Source organism: Prunus avium, chromosome 3, assembly GCF_965620075.1.
Source record: "Prunus avium chromosome 3, drPruAviu1.hap1.1, whole genome shotgun sequence".
Taxonomy (NCBI): Eukaryota; Viridiplantae; Streptophyta; class Magnoliopsida; order Rosales; family Rosaceae; genus Prunus; species Prunus avium.
The window spans coordinates 26,616,594-26,643,334 of record NC_142286.1 but is presented as its reverse complement, the minus strand read 5'-3'; the positions used below and the strand labels follow the sequence as shown (position 1 = coordinate 26,643,334).

At 37.6% G+C, this 26,741-nt stretch overlaps 2 pseudogenes across 2 annotated transcripts; both read right to left on the bottom strand.

Annotated features, from left to right (window-relative positions):
* Positions 1-914: 914 nt before the first annotated feature.
* On the bottom strand, positions 915-9,869 carry LOC110763214 (pentatricopeptide repeat-containing protein At4g21300 pseudogene; annotated as a pseudogene). The gene is made up of 3 exons (XR_015834648.1): positions 9,676-9,869; positions 9,153-9,252; positions 915-6,144 (listed from the first exon to the last, which is right to left on the bottom strand). The product of XR_015834648.1 is annotated as a pentatricopeptide repeat-containing protein At4g21300 pseudogene (transcript).
* Positions 9,870-15,161: 5,292 nt separating this feature from the next.
* On the bottom strand, positions 15,162-21,488 carry LOC110763215 (structural maintenance of chromosomes protein 2-1-like; annotated as a pseudogene). Its single transcript, XR_015834490.1, has 7 exons — positions 18,622-21,488; positions 17,731-18,401; positions 17,471-17,625; positions 17,056-17,346; positions 16,347-16,962; positions 16,160-16,263; positions 15,162-15,954 (listed from the first exon to the last, which is right to left on the bottom strand). The product of XR_015834490.1 is annotated as a structural maintenance of chromosomes protein 2-1-like (transcript).
* Positions 21,489-26,741: the final 5,253 nt, after the last annotated feature.

The window sequence follows — 26,741 nt, the reverse complement described above, 5'->3', positions numbered from 1 at the left end:
CCTGGCATCCAAAATACAGTTGAAGCCAAAGGATATCAAGAGAACCCAAAACAATACCTCGAGAACACAATAGCTTATGTGGTCAGCACTCTAGCCTATGTGCACAGAAGAAAATGAAGAAAATCGCAGTACACAAGCTGCTCCATGTCTCTCTAAAAATAATCCCGTTACATCCAAAAATAGGACTATCTTTCTAAACCATAAACCTAAAGTAAGATCACTAGATTATATAAAAACTGACTATCAAAAAGGTTTAAATCCTATACATCAGGAATCCAGGATAATGTCAGATCAGCAAGGGCATAAGATGGGAGTCATCGAAACGGGTAATTTTCATGACACATGACACAGCATCAGAAAAGAATGAAGGTCAACTCAAAAGTGTTCTCAAATTCAAAGATCAAAAGGAGATACTTAAGAGTAACATGTTATCAGCAAGAGAGATCATATGTGCAACTTAAGTTCGAACATAAGTTAACAGGCTAGATTGTATTTCAAATTGAGGAAAAGTACTTAATGTAGATGTTGTATATGTGTAACTTACCCAAAATCTTAAGTACCTAATAAATCAGACATGCCGTTAACAAACACCAAGACTTAGAATTCAACCCATAATACAAAAAAAAGATAGTATAAGTGGTCGAGCATACCTCTGGATTTTTCGTAATGTGCACGAGTTAAGACTATCGCAGGACCGTCATCACATTCTGCACTAATATTTGCAAATATGGCATGAAGAGAACTCCTTTAGGTGAGGATTTCGTAGAGAGATTACCCCCTTGACTTCCTGATTATGGTGAAACCACCTCACTCTGATCTTTTCTGACCCCTATCGTCTTCATATATATCTTCCAAATAAGGAACATATTGATTTTCTCTCTTTGCCATGACAAAGGCAAAGAACTGAATCAGGATGTAAGGGGAAAAGAAAAACAATCAGAGGAATCGAATTACGATTGACTGTAAAATCTGGAGTAGCATGTCAATTCCATAATGTATAGAGTGCAAGTGGGCATTAGTGGTTTCACCAAGAGGTTCATGTGAAGACTATGTTCAAGAAAACACCTTGAAGCAATCTCTGAACTAAATACCATGAAGTTCATCCATCAACATAAGTATGGATGCCGTGCAAGAATTGGCTATGAAGCATATAAGACGTGATAATGTCACAATCAGATAATAGTGACTTATACTCGGTTGTTTTTGTTAAAAAGCAACAACAGTACACATAATAAAATTAAGACAACATTCTCTATATCTTCTAAGTACTCTTTGAAACTTGAAACAAATTCTCCATTTTCACAATGTAATGCTTTTTAAGTACCTGCGTAGAGATCCTATTTATTTTCCTTGTAGCACTTCTTGCATAAATTCCTTTACAAATTTTAATGTGGCCTTATATTGAAGTCTGAGAGTTAAATCTCATATGCACTTGAAATTCTGACACCTCACGAATGCATTCCCACTTTAACTACAAGATTCTTAGTGCTATTTTAATCGCAGCTCTACAGAATGCCATGAAATGCTTGAGCTGTTTAACATGTCCATTCAACAACGTACCATACAATGTCTGGGTTGTGTCACTTCAAGTTCTTTGAAAGACAGTCATGATACATAGGTTTCAGAGTCGCACATCAGAAAAAATTGAAAGCTCATTCGTGCACATCTATACTTAGTAGAACGAAACACAACAAAAGAAATACCACGTCATTGGGTTGGATCTGCGGTAATTGGATATTCGAGAATCCATAAAGCTTCTAATGAATTATGTTGAGGTGATTCTGTGATCAATGCATTGACGTGATAATCCCCAGTTATACATTCCCCTCATTTCTTGCAGCATATATCAAAACAGAATAAGCTACTAAATATGAATTTTTATTTTCTAATAAATTAAAACAAATATCCGTAAGTGGCAAAACGGATTTAAAATTTCTTTCAGTCTCTAGAACTATCAATTCATACTAGGCTGTATGGATAAGTCAAAACCTTTCAAGCTTCTTATATATCAAAAGCCTTTAAAGCTATGTCTTAAACAGAAAACCGCAAACGTAATCATACATTCTTAAAAAATATAAGGGAACTCAAATTCCCTGAGGGAGACTCATACCAGATAGATCTCCATGTAGATGCTGCTTTGACAGAATAGATGTAAGCCAATTGACAACCTCTCTTCTGTGATAATTGTTTAGCATTAGGAAGCTTTCCTTTCTGTGCACTTCCAAAAATCCCTCGGCAACAATATAGATCATGTGTCGAACGCTCATCTCAATACCCAAAACTGCAAATGGATTCTCCAGCACAATCTTTCAAGAAATTTTTGACCACATATTTGCCTCCTCTCCTGCAAAACAAACCAATCTTTCCACTCCACAAAACAATGACCACTTCCAGAGATTCTCACATAACGCAAAAGGAAGGGTTAACAAAATACAGAAACCTACTTGAAGCTCTAATTCTATAGCTGAAGACGCCAAAATGAAAGAGAGCAAAGGGTTCAAACCTCAGAGATAAAAATTAACACAGTAATTTTCAGACCAAAAGCTACAATCTTGCAATTATTTCTTACCTAAGCCATAGGAATAAATACAACCCATCTGCCCAAGCTGGAACAACTGTAACTACCAAGAAAAATGGGTATATGATAAGACTGACCACAATATAAAATTAAAATAAACTTAAATAAATAAACTTAGGGCTTGGAAACCTAAGCAGATCAAGCCCAACTTGATCAGTTCCAATGATTTCCAAAAATTAATCTGGTTCTATAGCATGATTCAAAGAAGAAAAAAAAGGATTAATGTCTAATTACAAACTTTAAGTTAGCTACGTATAATTACACACTTGATCAGTTTTTAAAATGATTATAGCTTTTTTCTCTCTAAAACTCTAATTAAAATGCCAAGAAAGGAAAAACAAAACAGCATCCAGTTTCACAAAAATTTGGTTCATGTTCCCTGGCCAAAAAATAAAATAAATTTTTTTTGATGCAGTAGTATCTCTGTCCTATATAAAGCACTGAAGCAAGAAATCAAATGTGTACCTATCAAGGAAAGATTATCCTTTTATAAAGTATAAAATGAGAGGGGCAACAGACAAGTTAAGAGGCCAGCAATCTTAGTTTACTTCTTTGTTGATAAGAACTGATATTTGTTTATTCTCACCCAAGCACATCTAGCTTCAGAGTTTTGTATAGGAAGAACTTTTGATTCATCTAACTTTCACTGTTGTGCTTCCAACCAATGCAATAAAGCAGATGATAAAAACTTTAAGCTTCATTCATTACAGGTGACAACTGTAGAACCGAGTACGCACACAAAAAATGTATCTAGCAATTGGTAAAATAGAATAGTTCAACAACCTTTCATTCCCTGACTTACCATAATTCACAGAGCCAGCACCATATTCCTAATCCTGAAGTTGCTAGGATTAGAGGAGGAGACGATGAAACTTTCCGGTAATTACATCCCCGATGTTTGTGGATGTGTAGGAAGATAGGGTTGAGGATTATAACCCTCTTTTCTCAGTTCAAGAAGAAGACTCTTGAGCATTGAATATATCTGAGCAGACTGTGGGTGACTTCCATCTGCTGCAACAAACATATGAGTGTTGTTGTTAACCTCGATCCAACTGTACCCAGGAACCTTCTGAACTCCTCTTTCCTTCATCAAACTTCTAACCTTAAGCACACTCCCCCATTTTCCAGCATCAGCATGTATATTTGAGAGTAGTATATAATACCCAGCATTTTGTGGTTCTATGTCAAAAATATGTCTTGATGCCTCTTCAGCAAGCTCAACATTGCCATGGACCCGACAAGCTCCAAGCAATGTTCCCCAGACACCAGAATCTGGGGAGAATGGCATGCTCTTTATTGTTTCAAATGCTTCCCTTAAACGTCCAGCACGCCCAAATAGATCTACCATGCAAGCATAATGCTCCAACCTAGCTGGGATCCCATATTCCTCAATCATGCAACGGAAGTAGGAAATTCCATCATCAACTTGGCCTGCATGGCCACAAGCAGATAATATACCAAGAAAGGTGACATGATCAGGCAGGATCCTGAAGGCAACCGTGACTCCCATAAGCAGAAATAATGCTGTTCCAGGAAACTTCATTCTTCTCTTCCATCATGTCAAACACACGGCGAGCAAGAACTAAATTTCCACATTTGGCATACACGTCTATCAGTGCACTCTCAGCAAACAGATCAGAGCTAAATGCACTTCTAATCATGAAACCATGAATCTCTTTCCCATAATGAAGTGCCGGTAAGTTTGCACAAGCAGAAAGAGCAGCTGAAATGCTTACACAGTCATACTTGGCACCTGCCATCCCCATTTGACGAAATATATCAATGGCCTCTTCTGGCTTGCCATTCTGGGAATAGCTTGTTATCATTGAGTTCCAACAAATGGTGTCCCTTTCAAACATTCTTTCAAAAACTTGATGAGCAAGATCCAATCTTCCAGATTTTGCATACATGTCTGTAAGCGCACTTCCCAGATGGAGCCTTCCGTCAAGCCCATGCTTGAGGATGTTTCCATGCAATTCCTTTCCCAATTTCAGAGCAACCAAACCAGCACAAGCTGGTAGAACACTTGCCAAGGTTAGAGAATTCGGTCGCATTTTCTCTTTAAGTAACCATCTAAAAATTTCCAATGCATCATTATTCATCCCATTGAGAACGAGCCCTGAAATCATAGCAGTGCACATGACAACATCAGTTCTGGTGCTTTGGTTGAAAATTTTGCGTGCCATATCCACATTCCTGCACTTGAAGTATACATCAATCAGTGCACTTTTCAAGAACACATCCAAAGGCACACAGTTTCTTACAATGTAACCGTGAATTTCCGTACCTTGCTTGAGGCTAGCCAGTTCAGCAACCGATGGTAGAAAACTTGCAAATGTGATTGAGTCCGGTTTGACACTAGAAGAAATCATCGCTTGAAACAAGCGTGAAGCCTCAACCATAAACCCATTTTGTATATACCCAGATATCATTCCGTTCCATGTCACTAAATCAGTTCGTGGCATCATATCAAACAATTTGCGGGCCTCAGACAAGCACTGGCATTTTGAATACATTGCTAACAATGTATTAGCCACTGGAGAATCCAACTCCAACCCACAAGCAACAATTAGCCCATGAAGCTGAGTACCAAAATCAATCATAGCTTCTGAGGCACAAACTGACAAAATGCAAGCGAACGTCACTGCATTGGGCTTAATTTCACTATTTCTCATTTCCAAGAACATTCCAACAGCATTCTTCGATTCTCCATTTTTAACATAACCATGAAGCATGACATTCCATAAAACACAATCTTTGTGAGGCATTTCAACAAACAAGCACCATGCATCATGGATACAACCATTGTCCACATACAATTGAATCAAAGAACTACCCACAAATATATCCACTCCAAAACCCATAAACTGGATGGTATCATAGATTGCTTTACCCAATCTTACATTATTCACACCACCACAAGCTTTAATTACACTTGGAAAAGTGTACTTGTCAGGTGAAATTCCAGAACCCAACATCTTAAAGTAAAACAGCAAGGCAAACTTAAAGTAACCCATCATAGTAAACCCTCTAATCATCCAGTTCCAAGGCAAAGTATATTGCAAATCAAGCTGATAAAAGATGTTCTTAGCATCCACAATGCTCCCACAGAGAAAATACATACCCAAAATCTTTGTACCAACAAGGCTGTTTTTTACAAGTCCACTGCAAATAGCATGTGCATGAACTTGTCTACCTTGTTGGATAAGAGAATGATCACTACAAGCTTGCAAGATTGAAGTAAACTGGCTTGCCACTGCCCCTTCCAGATTAAGGAAGTATTTGCAGTCTGTATGTACGGACTTGGATCTTTGTGATGTAATGGGTATTAAATGTTTATACATTGGACAAATCACTTTCTTGTACATCTCTTTTTTGTTGTAAGAATTGTCTTTGTTTAGAAAGGCCCGGACATATCTTTTTCTCTTTTTGGTTTTCTGTCTATTGGTCCATATGGTTACTTGAAAACTATGTGGTTGATAACAAATTCTGAAGAAAGATAGAGGATACAGAGCCCACCTTTATCGGATTACTTTGATGTGTCCTCCCAGCTGCCTGCGCAGACGCTACAGCACCAATAAGTCAACTTAGAATTGTTGCTAGTGCCTATAATGTGTTAGTAGAAACACGTAAAAATTTGCATAATCCTGAGATAATAATCTCTAATCACTATCTGTTATCTATTCACCTAATAACACATTTCGAGAAGTGTTGCATTTCTAAAAGGACACAAATTAATGTGCAAACAACCAATTAAAAATACCCGCAAGTGCACGAATCTAATGAAGTATAGATTATGTAAGTACGGGGTCGATCCCACGAAGAACTTGTCGGCTCCCTATAAGTTCTAATTTGAGTACGTAAAGAACACTTAATTGACACACCACAAATACGCAAATGCAAAATGGAAACTAAAAATAAGTAAAGAAGTGCAAAAGAAATGAAACAACACAAGAAAACTAAAGAAAAACACAAACAGCATTTTCTATCGCCATTTTATCACCTGTTTATCACATGTGAACAGTGCCGTGAACAGTGAATAGTGACGACCGGTCGTTTTTCGGCAGAGTCGAAATTTCAATAAACGTGTGATGAGCGACCGGTCGTGAACAGTAACGACCGGTCGTTTTTGGGCAGATTCGTTTCTCTGTTTTTCAGTTTCGACCTCTGTCCAGTGTTTTGCCTATAACTTTCCAACCGTACGTCGAAAATTTACGTTCTTTATACGGTTGGATTCAGAACAGAAAATGCAAGAACACAGCGCGGACCAAAAGTCCAAAACAATTACGGAAACAAATAAAATTCAGTATCAAAGACACACCACGTGTCGAACTCACAACTCACACACACATTGGGGGGGGTTTTGATTTGTTTCAAGTTACCTATTTCTATTGCATGAAAGTAAATGGACTTTGAATTTAAATGAGAAAGGCAGAGATGAAATATCAAAGAGTGGAATTAAAAAGTAACAAACACTAGGGTTTCGGAATCCACCCTAAACAATTCTACCCAAGTTCATGAATACTCAAGTGATGAACTCTAAACGTGTTGATGAAAATGTTCGCAATCAAGGCCATGGGTCGTGGCTCAAGACGCATTGATTCTCTCTAATATACGTAAAGTGCATGGTTCGTGCTACAATACTTGTGCCCTCCCCATAACCGAACCTAGGTATGGTTCGTACTTTGATTCAATTACAAGGAGAACCCATTAAGTTCAAAGAGAATATGAACATCACAAGAATCCTAATAGCATGGTGTTTACATTAGGTATTCAAGAAACCAATTCACATGGATGATTCTTACTTCATCCATTTATTGCTTAGGATAACATGAAGATACACATAATCCCAACAATCTCAAGAAGCATGCTTTCAAAGATGGCCAACCAAGGAAAAACACACATCAAGGATAGATTAATTTGGTGAATTGGAATTCATCAACAATATCTAGAAATTCATACACTCAAGTATCAAAACAATAAGGTAATCATGTTTAGGGCTTCAACCTAAGCCCTAGCTATAGAGTTTAGTTGCTCATACTTATTTCAAATACAAACTCAAAATGAAATTAGAAAGAGTTTACAGATTTTCAGAAAATGATGAAAGCTTCAAGATCATCAATGGTGGAAGTCTTCTTCTCCACTTTTCTTGGCTGCACCTTGGCTTTCTCCAAGCTCCAAAAACTCTCCAAAATCTGCTCTCAATGTGTAGAATTAAGAATTGAATTGTTTTCCACGTTCAAAGGCTCCCTCCATATCTGATTGCCAATTGCTTTTGCTCCTTTTCCCATCTTTTCCTACTCACACTTTTAATATAAAACTCATTCTTTCTCTAAAGCTTTTGCCCATTGTCCCCTTGCCATTATGAAGCATTGACTCACAAAGATGCCAAATACTTCAGAAAATATCTCTTTTACAAAGGTAATTCCTTGTTACCAAGAGTTATGGTAACAAGAAATTAAGATGACACAAAGGAGGTAAAAGCTGGCCAAATCCGGATTTCCAGAGCTGTGGTAACATGCTGGATTGGTTGGATAGGCAATACTTGTCCAATGGAGCTCAAATTTGGATATGTTGTAGTTAACATCCATTGGAACAAATCTCATGAAGATCATGACCTCATCCGAGCACCAGAGCATGTTGATCCCAGGCCAAGAAGTTGACCTACGAAAATGAACAAAAACAGAATTTATAACTAATAATGCACTTTTAGCTCATTTTCATTCCAACCAAGGTAAAATCTAAGAAAACACAAAAAGGAAGTAAAAAGCTATAAAATGTCAAGAACTAACTCAAAATAGTGGGTGAATAACATGAAAAATCATGTATAAAAATGAACCGAACAAGAAGCACCTCCAAAAACCATAAAAAGTGGTTCACAAACCTAAGAAAATGTTTATTATAACCTTACAAACAATGTATAAAGAGGTTCTCGTTATTTCAAAACTCGGATTTCCAAAAACACTTCCAGAAAAAGCCAAAAACAGCTTTCATATCGTCTATGTAAAATAGAAATTTTTATTTTTAGGTTAGAAAAACACCATGATTTCTGAAGACAATGTTTTGAATTAGTCTGGAAGTTTTAATATCCACCAGATATTCAAGTTACGAGAAATTTGCACATTACTTTTGCTGTTCAAGCAACTATCTCAACCAACCTTGCAGAAGAATTTGGTTCAACTCTAAGAAGGGGGCATGCATGCATAACAGATTCCGAGATGGTGGTTCTCAGAGCATCAAACTGTCCATATAAAGTTTACTCACAGAAAAACAATTTCATGTTTCATATCGCCAAACTGTCCAAACCCCAAACAGGCTAGAAAAAAGTGTGCAGGTATGTTTTTGGAAATCCTGCCTTAGTTTACTCCATATGTCCATGTACAAATACAGAAGCAAGTACATAAAAAGTAAGAAATGTTATTTATTAATTCCTTATTTAAAACATAAATTAAACCCCCAACTTTAAACCTATGTTCAACTTTAAATTAAACCCTAAATTAGAAGCTTATATAAACTCTAATCAAATCCTAAATTTGAAATAAATCAGAAACTAAAAGAAGCGAAGAGGAAATACCTGGGTCAGCTGGGATGAGTGAGCTGTGATTCTTAGAGGAAGAAGATTGTTCCAACAACTCCAGAGAATATTTGGAAACGAACCCTCACGCATAAAAAAGCTGTAAGAAACAGGGTTAAAAACAAAACTTGAAAATTGATTGGGGCTGGAGAAAATATTTCAACTTTCACGTGTGATACTGGGGAGGGTTAGAAGAAAATAGAGCAAGAAATTTGATTAAAGAAGTTCAAAAGACAGAAACGAAAATGGCCAACTCAACGAATTGGCTTCAAGGTTGTTCTTAAGTAAATTTCATCTAAAACCCATTCAACAAAATAATCCCGAAAACCCATCAATCAATTGAATAAAATTATAAAATAACCAAATTCTACTGTATCTTTTATTGGTCTGATTTTTCAGTAAAATTTCTGCAAAGCCCTAGTTTGTACAAACTCATTCAACAAAAGAAAAACCCAGATTTTTGTAATGCCCAATAAGCACATTCATTCAATAAAATAAACAAAAAAAGTTAACAAATCCATACCTGATGCTGAGGAGTGAAGTTTGAACTTTTGTTAAAGGAGATAGAGATACAAGAGGAGTTTGAGGTTGGATTGATTTTGGCGTCAGGGAGGAGAGAAATGCGTCTTTGCAGAAAAATGGCGGGATGGGAAAACGATGAAGTGAAAGAGTCGAGGCTTTCAAGCCTTCAAAACGCGGCGTTTCTGCTTAAAATTAAAAGAAGAAACCGATATATTGAGTGCTTCTCTCATGCTACACTGAATTAATCAAAAAAGAATTTCTATAGCATGGTTAGTAAATTCACCTACAATACTTATATTATTCACACATATACGTATTTTTTTTTAAATACCTTTGTTTTTTTGAATATTTTTCAAGGATAGGACAAAGCAGATAGACTGAAAGCACAAGATAATGACATGTCATACTTGAATAATTCAGCATAAGAACATACTCAAAATATCGAGAATATGATGGAAGCATAAGATAAAAAAGAATCTATCATCTCCCAATAAGATTAAAATCAACCATAATAGAAGCGATAGCAGAAACACAAGTCCATATGAAGAGATCATTTAAGTTGGAGAAATAGTAACTCCAGTTCACTTGAAAAGATCATCTACATAGTACCAACCTTTACAAAAGAAACAGGAACCATTTTAGTACTGTACTAAAAGTAAAAAGAAAATCTCCCTCGGCATCATCTGAGAAGCACAATCAGACTTCAAAGGCAATCTTAAAAACCAATAAGGTCATTATCATCCAATTGTTACAAAATACATTCTTATTTAATATTACGGACCAAATGATAAATGCCCTTCTACTAAATTTACTATTGGACTAATAGGGCTGACAATGGGTCATGTCGTGTCAAGATGCTCAACTCAAACCCAACTCATTTAATAAACATGTTGTGTTGGGTTTGAGTCATGTTAAACATGTTACTAACATGTTTAGCAAATTATTAAATATGTCACATGTTTAAGAAGAGGCTGAATTCGAAATAGAGATGAGAATTAGACTACGGATATCTACTTAGGCTAAGAACTTTCATTTGCGTGGGTTGAAATCCACTACCTTATATGGACCTTATGCGAACCAAATGATAAATGCCCTTCTACTAAATTTACTATTGGACTAATAGAGCTAACAATGGGTCCAGTGGCGAACCTGTGCAGGCGCAAGGAGGTGCACCTGCACCTCCGGTCGCCGGAAAACTCCATAGATGCTGCTGAAGTTGCACCTCTGCTCATGCGCCGAAGCTGTTTGATGAAATGCGCAAGTGAAGCGCTGTTGTGATTTGTCCTCCACAAGGCTGCAAGGGATGGATCCACAGAGGAGTAAGGGTGGTCAAGTGACCCCTGCAACTCCTGGAATCCTCCATTAGAGGGTGTAAATTTGACCCCTGCAACCTGTTTGATGAAAGTCCCCAAAGGGGCTGCTGTTCTGTCTTGCTGCTGCTGCTGCCCTCCTCCAGTGTGCGTCATTTTTTTTTTTTGCTCCTTCGACGTCAAAATGACGTCGTTCCACTTATGTTTTTTTAAAAACCTGGCCAAAACGATCGTTTTGGCTCAATTTAAAAATTAAAAAAAACTGGAAAAAAAAAAAGGCAGCAAAGCTGCTGCCCGATAACTCCTCATCCCCAAATGAGTTTTCACTCGTTTTTTCCATTTTCAAACAACACCCCACACACAACCCCCCCTCTCTCTTTTTAATTTTATAGTTTTTTAGCAGTTCAGCTGTTTTTGCTGGCTTTCTTAGGCACCTTTCGTTTCTGGCTGCCTCCTAGCTTTGCGTGTGTTTCTTTTCTTTATGCTTCGTTTGGTTGTTGCGCTGGCCTGTTTTGGCTGTGTTTATGAAGATCTTTTTGCATATTTTTTTTATATAAAAAAAACCCTAAATCCCCAAAACCCCTAATCCTAGCAGACGACATCCTCATTGGTTAGTTTGAATAAATTAGGATTTTTTAATTAGATTATATATGATTTAGTTATATCATATCTTGATAAATTGGATTAGTTTTACTCAAAAGAACGGTCGCAAATGTTAGTTTTTAACTTGGAAAAATAAAATAAAATTGAAAGTTACTTTTGGGAAATGTTGAACTTTATAATGAATATGGCTTCAGTGCAGAAGGCTTGATAGTAAATAGAAAATCTATATGCTGGGGGTTTTCTGGCTAGCTAAAAATGTGTGAGAAATGATAAATCTATCTTATTGCAGCCTATTTAATGTTTAATACCTTCGTTAAAAAAAGGTTGTTGACAGTGCTTTGACTATCTTGCAGATTATAATGGCAAAACCAGCAGGTGGCCCTAGTAAGAGAGATCAGCCTGCAGGGATGGATGAGGACTAATTTTGTGTGTATGAAAATTTACTATCTTTGCTTGTATTGCTCTATGTTAGGGATCTTTTGTTCCATTTTAGTAACAATTTTGTTTAGGAGAAAAAGAAACATATTGCAGTTCATGCTTTGTAAATGCCACTCTTCTGTTACGATGGACACGTGGTATGCCCTTGTTGGGTAGGTTTGGATTGAAACCATGGTCGAGTGCTTGAGCCATGTTTGGTGAGAAGCTTGAATGGATTTTCTTTTCTGTTGTATTTGGCCCTTCTCTTTTTAAGCATGCCAAAAATCATCATGGTTTTGTAATATGTGGTTTGTGCCCAATTAATTTACCGTGGATCTTGCATTTTTGTACCCAATATTTGATAGCTGCCTTCTTTTGAACGAAGATTCATTGAGGGAGAGATTTACTTTCCTTTTGAATATGAATCGATGTGCAACTCCAACTATCATTTGAAAGGTCAACATCAATTCATGCTAATATAAGGATGGATAACAATTGTCGTGTCCGTGAGATTTGAATTCAGGATTACTTTCAACGAAGTGGAGACTGTTATTAGACCAAATGGCCATTGACATACGATATAATAGCAATATTAGGCCAATATACATACACTATAGAGGCAATATTAGAGCAATATAACCACAATATGATAGCAATAGTATTACAATATACATCCAATAGGGTGGCAATATGCATACACTATCTGTACAATACAAAGGCAATATTAAGACAATAGCCTCATATTGCCTTAGTATTGCTACTATATAGCCTCCTATTGCATTCTTATTTTCACTGTATTAATTGGTTTTTGCTATTTTTTGCATTAATTGGTTTGAGAGTCCTCCTATTTGCACAATACATAGGCAATACAAGCCATATATAGGGGCAATACCTACGCAATATAAGCCATATACATGGGCAATACAAGCCATAAGAGTTTATATTAATTTTTCCTTAAAAAATGACACAAGCTATAAATTGGCAATAAACATACAATACAATGACAATAAAAGGCAATAAATGGTTATACACAAACAATAAACAAGCAATATATAGACAATATACACGTAATATACACTGAATGTATATAACGTGTTTTCTCAAAAAAGGATGTGACGTCCTTGATGAAATCACATTCTTATACCCATAATTTCCCAATTTCCCTACTATGGAAGCAATGTTATCTCATTACATCTTAAGATATACATAAGAAAGTGGCAAAAAGCAAAAAATTTACATCTCCTCTTGGTCGGGAATTTTAACATAATTTATATCTATCATTAAAATTCCAAGACATGTCCTCTTAGACCCGAATTTAAGTTGAAAGTTAGCAATTTCCTCCCCAAAAGAACGCCGCCACTTGAAACAAGACAATCTTCCATCTGTATAAAATGGATTAAAAATGCAAATTAGAAGTAAATCATTCAATCATAATGGAAACAAAAACATAATATTCAATCACAATTGAAACCATTATCAAAATTCATATAGATTGTTGGCTTTTCTAAATGACCCAATTCTTCATATGGCAAGCTTTTACAAGACAGTACCATTGCAAAATTAAAGTTCACATTCATGCACACAATTTCATACTACTCAATTGCAATATAAAAGTAATTATAAACATGGGTGAAGTGAATGTGTGTCCTCGCAGGCGAATAAAAATACAAATCAGGAAATCAGGAAATCATCAATAGTGCATTTGGCATTGTTCAAACAATTAAAGAAGCACAGTCTCAGAGAAGAAGAAGAGCAAGACAATGGAACTAGATAAATGCAAAGAGCTGTCAACAAACCTTCAAGTTTTCCAAGAACCCTTTTCACCGCACCAACACAACCTTGGCATGATACCAGCCTTGAGGATTGTATAGACTGCACCAAAAACAGATCTAGGATTGAATTACGAAAAAATAGAGAAAACAAAGATCCAACATATGCCAACTTTACACTATCAAACGTATGTTAAAATATTGGCATTCTCATAAAACTTACAAACTCTCCAATCACTTTCAAAAGACGTAAATGATGAGAATCTTACATTTGTTGGTGGTGCTACTGGTTTCAAATTATGATGTTGGTTTCTTACAGTTAAAACCCACATTACTGTTATTTCAGAGAGCATCTATGAGTTTTATATGTATTCTTACAGGTTGCTCAGAAAAGCCAGAAGTCCTAATTTGATATATCACCTAAGCGATTTCACAGACAAATCACAATCACAAAAGAGTGAATACACCACTTTCAAGGAGGTCTGCATGTCCAAGTTTCAATCACAAAACAGTGTATGCATGATTTCAGAGACAAATCTTAAGTACAAAACAATGTATCCAAGTCCAAGAGCTTGACAACCACAAGAAATAGTTGGTAAATTTCATTCAATCACAGAAACAGCAAACAAACCACAACAAAAACCCATTATTGTCTCATTCAAAATAGTAAAAGTAATCACCCAATAATCTCAATCAATAACAGAAACCCAAAAAAAAAAAAAGCAAAACCAATATTAGAACTCACCACAGTAAAGATCGAAGATGAAGGTGTCGTGGCTTTGTGGTGGAAGTCGACGACGGAGGTGGAGAGTTACGATTGTGGCTCTGTTATGGAGGCCGACAACGGAGGTGATGAGTCACGCCTTGGCTAGGGTTCGATTCCAAATTTGGGGTTCAACCTTGAGGTTCAAATTAGCTCCTAGTTTGAAGATATAACTAAGAGGAGATTGAGTTAAGCGAGATTCTATGGTGGAGGTGGATTCCTGTGAGGTTTGGCAGAAGGAAGAAGAGGATGAGGAAGAGACTAGATAGAAGAGGAAGAAGAAGAGCAACGACTAAGAACAAAAAAAACCTAAGTGAGGGATGGGCAATAAGTTGTCAATAGGAAGTTTTTATAGGGGATATTTGTGATTAGATTTCAAAACGGGAATAATATTGAATAAATTAGCTGCGCCGGGGGCAAAGCCGCCAATTTCCCAAAAAACAATGGCATTTTAGGCTATTTCCCTATTTTTTTCGAGCACCGCCACAACAAAGACGCGTCAGGATCCTAAAAGTCCTGTCATGTGAATCGGATTCTCTGTGATCTTATAAAAGCCGCAACTCATTTTGTTTGTTTTTTTTTTACGAGCAAATGAATATAATCACAAATTAGTATTTTACAAATCTAAAAAGTATGCAACAATTATGAGACTTGGGGGAAGTAGTTTACATTTACGCTTTTTACATACATGAAAGCTGGGAATTGTTTTTACATAATTAGCATTACAAAAGCAGAAAAACAAGATGTTTTCCCCAACACAATTTTCACATAAATAAGCTTCACCAGAAAGGTCCATGTTGTAAACACCTGAAACAAAACAGAAAAGTTAGCAAGTTAACTTTTGGATTGAACAAGACTGCCAAAACGAAACTTTTTTCTTTTTTGTATCTATTACAAGAGCTACAAAAGTGAATATGAACATGAAAAAGAATACAACAGAAAGACTATATGGTAGTAAGGAGGCTGGAGAGGTACCGAGTTCGTATGATTTTCCAAAAATAACCAAAATCACTTTTTCTCCTTGGTTCCAACAGTCCTTTGAACAGTTGAAACTCCATCCACAAATTTGGTCCGGAAAAGGACATTGGCATTGTTGACCATGCCTTTTTTCAGTGAAACCACAATAAACTGCAAAACTTGATTATAATTTATAAGACATCTTTCATTCTTACTTAACCCCATGCGTAAAGCACCATTCTTATTTAAGCCCCATGTAAGAACTATGTTTCCCATACAATGATTACAGCCGAAGTTTGGACCCTTTAATGGTTCAAAATTCTTTAGAGGCTTCAATGAAAGTTTGTCATGAAAAAACACTGCCTGCAATGCAAATGAGACCAGACCTGGGAGTGTGGGAAATGAGTTTTGATCACTCTTCCAATATTCTGTGTGTGGCTCAGATCGAGAGCCGCATCAACCTGCAAAGGAAGAGAATGTCATGCCGACAAAAATTTCATCTAAACAAATAGAGAGCAACATATGCCCAAAGAAACTATATTGCAAGTACTATAAGCAGCCTACTACATTACTCCCAACAAAAAATAACATAAAAGGAATTTAGTAATATGGACTAGCTGGGTTTATCAGAAAGTAAGCACATCATAAAGTAAAAGTTAAGTGGACCTCATCCAGTATATAAAGTGGAGCTGGTTTGAAGAGAAGCAATGCCAAGATGAGAGAGAGTGCATGCAGTGATCGTTGACCCCCCCATTCAGTTCTGACAAGGACTGTTTCCAAAATAGAGAACTAAGTAGCTGATTATAAAATCAATTAAATTTCAAAGCAGGTGATGACATAAAAGAAGACTTACTTATTAACTTTTACCCAAAGTAACTTTCAGTGTTTCCTTATTTTTCTTATCCAGCTCTTCAATCACCTTCCTGATCTTAGACTCATCATTCTAGGAAAGGCAAACCTAGAGTAAGAAAAAGAAAGCTAAAATGGTATTTGGACAGATCAAGGGTAACCAACCAAATAAAATCACCTTCTTGATCTTACACTCCCTAATATGTGCATTAAAAATTAAAATCAGGTTTAAGTTTTATATGGGCCTGCTCTATGCATGCTCTCAACTCCTCATCATAACCAACCAAAGAAAGTGCCAGTTCTGCATTCTCCTTGCCAACCGGAAATTGTAATCAAGGTTTTCAGCAAATGCACTACACCACACGGAAAAGAGGGTGGGATGTACATAACCTAATTCATGAAATGAAATTATCTGTAATCAATTCACTCCTGACCTCTAAGGCGGTCATCGTGGAGCTATCTTTCACTTTGATAAGTCTTGCAACTACACCCTTGACCTTGGACCTATCAAAATTCTTCTCAGGATCCCGATATGTGAACTCAACATTTGCTAATTGACCAGAAAGATTTTGCATTTCATCATTCAACTTCTGCACCTGCTCCAACTCAGATGCATGATCCTGAAGAAATATACATTTACAGAAATAAGAGCCAAATTGAGATGACAAACTATTTAGGTGCAGAGAGAATGATCAAACAGAAAGCATGTTAACCTTTTGTAATGCTTCCATCTGGCCCTCCTTATATGGAAGAGACTCCAGTGCCATTTCAACATTTGCCAGATCTTCTTTTCTAGCAGTAAGCTCCCTCTCTACGGCAACAGCTTCTTCATGCTTTGACATCAGCTGATTATTTTTCTCCTTCAACTCCCTTTGACAGTGGCTTACTTTTGTTTTCAGCTGTTTCAACTCTGTTTCAGCACTGCCAACAGCTATTTTGGCATCATCCAATAGATCTTCAAGGCATTTCTCATAATTTCCACTACTCTTTCCAGCTAGTATGCCCTAAACATAGATTTCTTGAATTAATAACCCAAATCATAGTGACAAATACTTTGGTTTGCAGACAACTGTATTCATTAACATTGACAATATAAAGTAGAAAACCAACATAGAATACAAATCTTACCTGGTACTCCTTTTCATACTCATTCAGACTTTGAGAAAGTTCCCCTGCTCTCTTTTTCAAATCAGCTGCATCTTCATCAGCATTTTTTTATAGCGAAGTCCATCTCTTTTGCAGACTGCTTCGTGTCTTCAATATTGCTGAGAATGCCAACATCAAGATGCAAATGATATAATTATTCAATTTTTAAGCCAAGGAATATATGAATAATTATATAGCAAACTTGAAAGAGCTCGATAGAATAAGAAGAATGCAGTGAACCAGTTACCTTTTCAGTCCCCAGAGTGTCCTCTTTGTTATTCAGTACAGACACTTCCCTCACAAGATTTTGAGAAAGCGCATCTACTCTGCCGGACAAAGTTTTTACTTATCCACCCATTCTAGCCTCCTTTTCAGCTGTTAACTTAGACGCTTGTGATTCCATTTCTTGTATTTCTGCCAGCATCTTTCTCGTATCATCGTCAACCTCAGAATTCTAGCCTTCACCTGCTTCACCTCACACACTGCACTGTCTCTAATCCTCTCTGCTTGAACATATTCATATGCAATGCAAAACCTTTTAAGCCGATCCAAGTCAGCATTTCTATTAGCCCATTGCATGTATTGTGTCCTTTCTCTCCTCAACTTGTCCAAGGCAGGCAGTATCTCCTGGTCAAGAAGCTTATTGATCTCATCGACTTTGCTTTGTTTCTTCTCAATTGTCTTCAAAGCCGCCTCTTTCTTGGTCTCATACATTCTTGTCCCAGAAGCCTCTTCAAGCATGGACAGAACCTGGGGGGGTTTCATATTCAAAACATTGGTAATGCGCCCTTGCATTATAAGAAAATGCAGGTTGTTAACATTGAGCTGCACCGAATCAAAAAAGGTTCTAGACCTGGCTAGGCTGCGCAAGTTTCCCGTTGATCAAGTACTTGTTCCTTCCACCGACCACAATCTGCAGAGCAAACCAACAGTTTCTTATCACACACTTAGCAATTAACTCCATTTTGAACCCAAAGAATAAAATTTTTGGATACAATTCGACAAATACAGAGACCATTAAAATCACTAAATTCAACACTAGTGACAGTTAAGGAAGGAAAATTATACGCAAGAAAACCCAAAATTGAACACCAAAACGAGACCCAATTACCCAAATCCGGCAAATGACATACCTGACGGGTGACTGTGAATTCGGGATGGGCCTCGTAGCCGAGGGGACTGCGGGAGCGGTCGGAATTGTCGAAGACAATGGAGACGGTGGCCTTTGTAATGCCTGCCTGGACTTGCTTGTAGACGAGCTCTTGGAGAGTAGCAGCCGGGACTTGTTGCAAATTGGTGATGCCCAAGACGAAGCAGATGGAGTCGAGGATGTTGGATTTGCCCGACCCGTTGAGACCCATTATGGCGTTGAAAAACGTGTCGAACCCGGGTACCACCGTCCTCGTCGCGTACGACTTGAAACCCTCCAAGCATGTCTCCTTGATGTACATTGCTGAGGCTTTCCAATTTCAAAGGAAGGTGTACGGACAGTGAGAGAGAGAGAGATTGAAAACCCTAGACGAGGAGCTTCTGCTTATCTTCCTTTCCTTTCCTCTGAAGTGAATGCTAACAACCTTCTCTCTAACCTTCTACTTTCAACCTTCTCCCTTATTCTCTTCACCCTTATTCTCTTGACATGTGGCTCTTTACTTACACTTAAAATAATATAATTAATGCATTAGAAAAATTAACTTTTGTTTCCCAATTTACCCTTATTAAGTGTATCCTTCAATTAATCCATTTTTTTAACAAATAGAAAAATAAGACTAGACATTAATACTAATAGAATAAATTTTTTTCTTTTGACCCAGCAGCCCTCGCTCCCTACCCTCGCTTACAGCAGCCACCACACCATTCTCTCTCCCCTTTCCTTGCCAATCCAACCCAGCCATCCACTGCCACTACTCTCCCTTTCCTTTTCTCTCTCTCTCTCTAGCCAACAACCCTCCCCCCACCGTTGATTTCCTTGGCTGCGTACCGAGCCGTAACCACCTCGCCTCGATTTTCGCCCTTCCCTCCACACATCGCGTTAATCTTCAACAGCTAACAACCTTCTCTCTAACTTTCTCTTTTGACCTTCTCCCCGTGTCACTTTTTTAACAATTAAAAGAATGTCATTAACTTCTTCACACTCCCATTAACTCTCTCTCATCACCACCATCCCCCAAACTCTACCCAACTCCTCTCTTACCCCCTCTGTTGTGAATCTCAAAGCTAAAACTCATGAGAAGCTGGAGAACCTTGGAGAAAATCGAAGTATTGCCGCTCACACTATGGTTCTTCTTATGAGAAAGTAAGAAGGGGGCTTTAATGGTAGTTTTGAAATTGTGGTTGGGTTGGGGTTATTTGGTGGAGGCTAGAAGAAGTAGGGATGGGTTTAGGGTTTTTTATTTTTAGTTTTTGAATACCGTAATCCTATTTCTTATTTTTTAAATTGAATTTCAAATATTTTATTAATATTTTATGCCTCATAAAGAAAAATAAAAGAATAAACTTGAAAAATAAATGATTAACATCAAAAGACTCCCGGAAAGTTTAGGGTCATTCTCAATATGGGCGCTCGAGTTTCAATTTTATCAATTAACACCCTATGGTTTTCAAATTTGATCAATTTAAACCTTCCGTTAAGTTGACCGTTTGGTCAGACGTTAACTGATGACCTGTCTATTGTTGGACCCACCCACTAATCAATCCAAAAAAAAAAAAATATATATATATATATATATATATAATAAAATAACATTTTGAAAAGAAAAAAAAGCTTAAAAAAACCTAAGAGTTGCAGAGAAGATCGTTGGCTTCCATCATCTTCAACTCCGATTTCGACCCCTTCCCGTGGAACTCCTGCTCCGGCCTCTTCAGGACAGTCGTGGACCTGCCGACGGTGGAGTCACGATCATTATAGGAGCGGGCAGCGCCAGAGAAGACGCCGACGATGTGCGATGAAGAAGAGGAAAAAAAACATACAAAATTGAATTTCTCTGCAATTTAATGGGCAGCCTTTGGAATTGGTCTTGAGCAGAATCCCATGTTGAATATTTGAGAATCTTGTATAAGTTTCCAATTTTTTTCTCTTATGTAAATCTTTGGGTCTACCTCTTCTTGCTTTTTACTGGATTCGAAGTGCTTCTTGGTGGGTTTTTTGGTATTTTGCTTATTGGGTTTTCTTTTTTGATTCGGTGGAGCGAATGGATGGGTTTAATGGAACTCTTTGGACATTGATGTTCATGGATGGCCATCAAACCTGTGAGGTGCTTGAGAAATCCATGGAGGTTAGAGAAACAGCGAAGCTATGCATTCATTTTAAGTCCTCTCCATTCATCTGCTCTTAGTTTTCCAGTTGGAGGTGTTAACAGAACTCCAAATTCTTTCTGCAACATGTCAAAAAAATCCCACGGCATTCATATTGAATGTATCATATTGTTTGGATGTGGTCTCCAAATCCAAGCTAAGTCAAGTGGTCTCCAAGTCCATACTTCAGAAAAATGAAGGCAGGGGGAACTACAACGGTTGGATGATCTTCAATTTTGGATATGTTATAGCCAACACAATTTCGAGCAAGTTTCGTGAAGGAATCAAAACCATCCGAGAATCACATATTAAAACCCAATGCAGAAACCGAGTCTGCAGAAACCCAGCAGCCATGGATGAGCACAGAAGCTGCAAACTCGTTTTGAGGCATCAGAAAAATTCAGAAAAATCCACAAATTTCACAGACTTTAGTTCTCGAGTAGACGAACAACTTTCATGAAGGAAGTTTTCTGATTGGAGCTTCCGAAATATGACTTCTGGATTTCTGAACAGTGCCCTCGGTTTTGAGTCTTGAAGAAGAAGGAGGAAAAGAAATGTAGCCAGCATGTAAACCAAGAAGGGAGGTTTTGAACTTGGCTGAAGAAATGGCTTGGACATGAGAGGACCCACGTGGGTTTACTTTGGCATTCCCAAACTTGGTCGGCTGGAGTATTTGGTCTCTTTGCAAATTGGGTTGCAAGTGTTTGGGTTGGAATCCAATTGTCTTGTTATTTATATATATGAATGCAAGTTGCAATCAAAAGTGGTGTTTTGTTGACTCACATTTGGACAAAGGAAGCAGCAAGTCACGTGGGAAAGCTTGGGATGCTGGATGCAAAATGTGGGATGCAAAATGTGGGTTGCAGCATGTGGGATGCAAAATGTGGGATGCAAAATGTGGGTTGCAGCATGTGGGTTGCAGCGTGCTGGATGCAAAATGTGGGTTGCAATGTGCTGGATGCAAAATAGCGGCTGCAAAGTTGGCCAAAGAGTTGGCTAGAGAAAGTTGGCCAAAGTGTTGGCTGAAAGGTTCTTTGTCTTGTTTTTTTTTTTTTTTTAATAAAATTAATCAAAGCCTAATGCCAAATGCTACCAACGCCAGACCAACATACCAAGATGGCTTCATGCGATATCAAACAAAAAGCTAAGATGTCTGGTTGAGTGGGGAACCCACGCGGCCGACATCCAAATACTTGGAGTTCACACGTCACTTAATGTTGGTGGGAGTCTTAACTAAGTCAGAAGCTCTAAGTTCACAACTTCTCACCAAGTGTCAAATCAAGTCCAAAGCTCAGCCTACGAAACTAAGTTCAGAAGTTCTAGCAGATGTTGTCAGCAGATGTTTTCTAGCAGATGTTTTCAGCATATGTTTTCTAGCAGATGTTTTCAGCAGATGTTTTCTAGCAGATGTGTTCAGCAGATGTTTCCCTACAAGTGGCGGAGTTCAAAGACAGAAAAGCATTAACATCGGGAGGATTTCCAAGACATCGGGTAGTTCGTGCCTAGAGCTTCGAAAAGCATTAATATTGGGAGGATTTCCAAGACATCGGGTAGTTCACGCCTCGAGCTCCGGAAGGCATTAACATCGGAAGGATTTTCAAGACAAAGTTAGTTGTATGGCCAAACCCATGAGCTGAGGAGCTCTATAAATAGGACATCAGATGAAGAAAGAAGGATCTCCGACTCAACACACAAAATCTATCTCTTTATCCTGTACTTTTCAATTCATAGTCTAGGATTTTATCTTTCAAGCTTTTCATATTATCCAAGCTCTTCGTTTTCCTAGTGTAAGCTTACTTTCTTGCAATTTAATTTCAATTGTCTTTACATTCGAATTTAATTCAAGTCTTTATCGCTTTAATCTATTTTATCGCATTTACATTTCTGTCATTTCGTTTATCGCACTTACATTTCTGTCATTTCTTTCATTGCCTTTACATTCATTACACTTATCACAAAAATCCTAAAAATAGTCATACAAAGCTCAATCATCCTTGACCTCAAGGAAGAAAAAGAACCTAGGCCAAGAGGAGGTTCCTTGCTTGGTCGATCAATCGTTTGATTAAGAAGTCAGAAGTGCAAACACACTCACACAATCTTTCCATCCAAGCCATCAAGTGGCTTGGTGGTGGCACGCCTACGCATCTCAAGAGAAGAAGGACCAAAAACTCCTTCCGTCGGCCTACCCGGCCGAAAAGAGGGAAACACATATATGTAAGAGTAATATGCATGCACGGCCAATATGGCTGCTTTACTTATAAAAAGATTACAAAATATGATTAATCTCAAGTGAGACCATGGTTTACCTGGTAAAACTCATCTGCCTTATCAGAAGGTACCATATGAATCTGAAGACTCTTTGGGCTGTAAAATGTCAATCGTGTTTCAGGGAGAACCTGAAGTTATCGAAATTTGATCAGTCAGGAAAGACCATCCATAATGAGCCTGGTAATTTACCAGTGGTAAAGTCAATATATGTGAAACCACAATGAGATCAAAACCTTCAAAACATCTACTCTGACAAGACCTCCCCAGAATATTAAATAGCCATTCAAACCATTGGAATTGTCATTCCCTGCTATTCCATCTCCAGAGGACACCTGAGAATTCTGGTTAAGAATAACCAAAAGTCACTAACTAGAAGATACCAACAGATAAACTACTAAAAGGATACAAATACAGGGTAAGAATGACCCCCTAAGCTGACTAAACATACAAGAAAAGATTGACCCCTTAGCCGACTTTGAGGAGCAAGGGCAGGTAGATCTTCTGAATGAACCACTGCTGCTAGCCTATGGTGGAGATGAGCTCCAGGTGTGTCATATAATTTCTGCATGAAATAGAAGGTTACTATGCTAGATTTGAAAAGTTCTTGATAATAATGATACTGTAGCATACCCCTCCTCTTAGGAAAGCATTAATTTGAATTGGACCTAAGGTAGTTCCCGGAATTGCAGATTGTATTGGTTTGTACTTTTGCGCTGATGCAGCAACTGCATCATTTTCTGCCATCAATTCTGGTATCACAAAAAGAATAAAAAGTAGAGTAAAAGGAAGAACAACTCATTTAGTAAACGAAACACTGGCCAAGAAAACTTCCAGTTAAGAGACTAACCAGAACATAAACGTCCCGCCCCTGCGCCGAAAATAGTCAAAGAATTCAGGTTGAAATAAATTTAAATGATACACATTTATATTTTGTTTCATAGAATAGCAAGTAAACAATAGGTCATCCTATTTACTCAGCTAGCTTTAATTTCTGATATGAATTAGTCCAGTTAATGAACTTCACACATGTACTTGCGCACAAGCACAAAAAGAGAAGTAAAGAACCTTATTCTCCTTTTGGATCTCTGATGCAACTCCAGTTACTCCGACCAAAGACTTCGAACTTGTCAGATGAACACTTATAACACTGCAAATAATATTGGAGTCTTAGAAGTATAATTCAAGCTTCAATTTTAGTAACCACCATTTCAAATAACTCAAACTCAATACAGCCCTAATCCCAACTACATGGGACCAGTTTGCATGAATTCCTTTCTCATCAAGAATTCCAGGAAACTCTTTAGATTGATAATATTATAAATAAATAAAAGCATCGCCAAGGAAACCAATCTTACTTAAGCTTATGTAATTATGCGTTGGTGTTGAAAAACCAATTGTCAAGATATTTGGTATTTCGTTCCATTTATTTAGATGGGGTATGTCTCTCTAGAGCAATGAGCTACTGAAGTTGCTTTGGTTTGGAATAAGGAATTTTGAGTTTTCTTCATTATCCTTGACCTTGTAATGCTTTTGCTTTGTGATGCTAGTTCTTGCACTCTGAATTTGTTTAGTATTCTTGTGATTATAGATTGCATTTTATTCCACATAGTACACGCATCAGATCAGATGAAGCAACAAAGCAAATTATATTTATATGCTAAAATATGATATTTGGGTTTGAATATGTTAGGTTCTTTTTATTCTTCTCTATAATGAGGTATATATAAGAGTTTGCATGAGTGGTTTACAAGGAATTAGATATAGTAAAGGATTAGGAAAGTATCTCCTAATTATACAATGATTTGATAACTATATAAAATAGGAAAGTAAATCCCTTAATTAATCAAAGAAATAAATATATAAAATAGGAAAGTAAATCCCTTAATTAATCAAGGAAATAAATCTATAAAATAGGAAAGTAAGTCCCTTAATTAACCAAGGAAATAAATCTCCTTGATTAATTAGGAGACTCACTTCAACACTCCTCCTCAAGTTGGTGCATATACGTCACAAATGCCCAACTTGATAAGTGAGTCATGAAATACTCTGCCACAAACAGCTTTGGTTAAGATATCTCCCTGTTGATCTTCTAATTTTATGAATGGTAGGTGGATGATCTTCTTCTCAATTTTTTCTTCGATAAAATGTCTATCCACCTCAACATGTTTGGTTCGATCATGTTGAACTGGATTATGGGTAATATCAATGTCTGACTTGTTATCACAATGTAACTCCATTGGCTTTTCTGGCTTGAAACCCAATTCTGTCAAGAGTCTTCTGATTCACAATAATTCACAAACGCTTCGAGTCATTAATCTATACTCTGCTTCTGCAATAGATCGAGAAACTAAATTTTATTTTTTACTCTGCCAAGTGACTAGGTTACCTTCAACGAATGTAAAGTAATCAGAAGTAGAGCGTCTATATGTAATGGACCCAGCCCAATCAACATATGTATATCCGAAAAACTTCAAGATCTTCAAGTTTTGAGAACATTAAAACCTTTCCAAGGGCTTACTTTAAGTATCTTAAGATTCGATCAACATCATTCATATGAGAAACACTGGGTGAATGCATAAACTGACTAACCACACTCACAACATATGCACTATCTGGTCTTGTGTGTGCCAGGTATATCAACCTTCCAACAAGGCGTTTGATACTGTTCCTTATTGGTTGGTTCTTGGTCCATGTCTTCACACAACTTGTGATTCATCTAAATGGGTGTATCAGCCGGCACACTAAATGACTTCCTCAGCAGGTGAATGGTGTGGTACTGGAGTTGAAGCGGGCAAAATCTCATATGACGGTTCAATTTCCTCCTCCTGATTTTAACAGCGTGCACTACTACGTTTTACTATTTGCGCGACAATAGTTTGCGCGATGAAGTAAAAATCGTCGCACATAACAGCATCGCGCGACGCACAAGAATATGCGTAGCGTAAAAGAGAGCGACGAACAAACTTCGTCGCGCAACACAACTTAGCGCGACAGCGAAGACGACCGTCGCATAAAACTAGGGGGAAAAACCGCGAACTTATATTCTGGCCCCAAATTCTTGCGCGATGACTAAAATAATTTTCGCGCAAAAAAGTGGAGGGAAAATAAAGCAGCTAATGAGTATATGGCGCGAATCTTTTGCGCGACGAATAGGCAAAATTTGGTGCACTGAGTCTCTTGCGACGACAAAGGACGTCGTTGCGTAAGAAAAACGCGCTAAAGATGACATTTGCGCGACGAGTTTGGCATTTGCGCAACTACAGTTTGCGCGACAACAAGAGTTAATCGTCGCATATAATCGTTGTCGGCAGAGTGGTGTTTGCATGACGATAAAAAAGTATGCGCGACGAAAAAGTTTAATGCGACGAGAAATGGATTCGTCACGCAAAAATCACAAACTTTGCGCCACGACATTGAGGCTTAATGCGACGAATATGTATTCGTCGCGCAAATGTTGACATTTTTGCGCGACAATAGTTATTTTTGCGCAACGAATATGGTTCGTCGCGCAAAAAAGTTCGTCTACTACATTATCGGGTTCAGCCATGGCAGAGGCAAACTGCAAAAAGAAATTGCAGCTTGCCTCTCCCTCTCTCTTCCTCTCTCTCGAACGTTTTGGGCCAAAAAAGGTATTCAATTTCGTTTCCTGTATGAGTTGAAATACCTCTACCACTGCTAAGTTCGTTGGGTATGT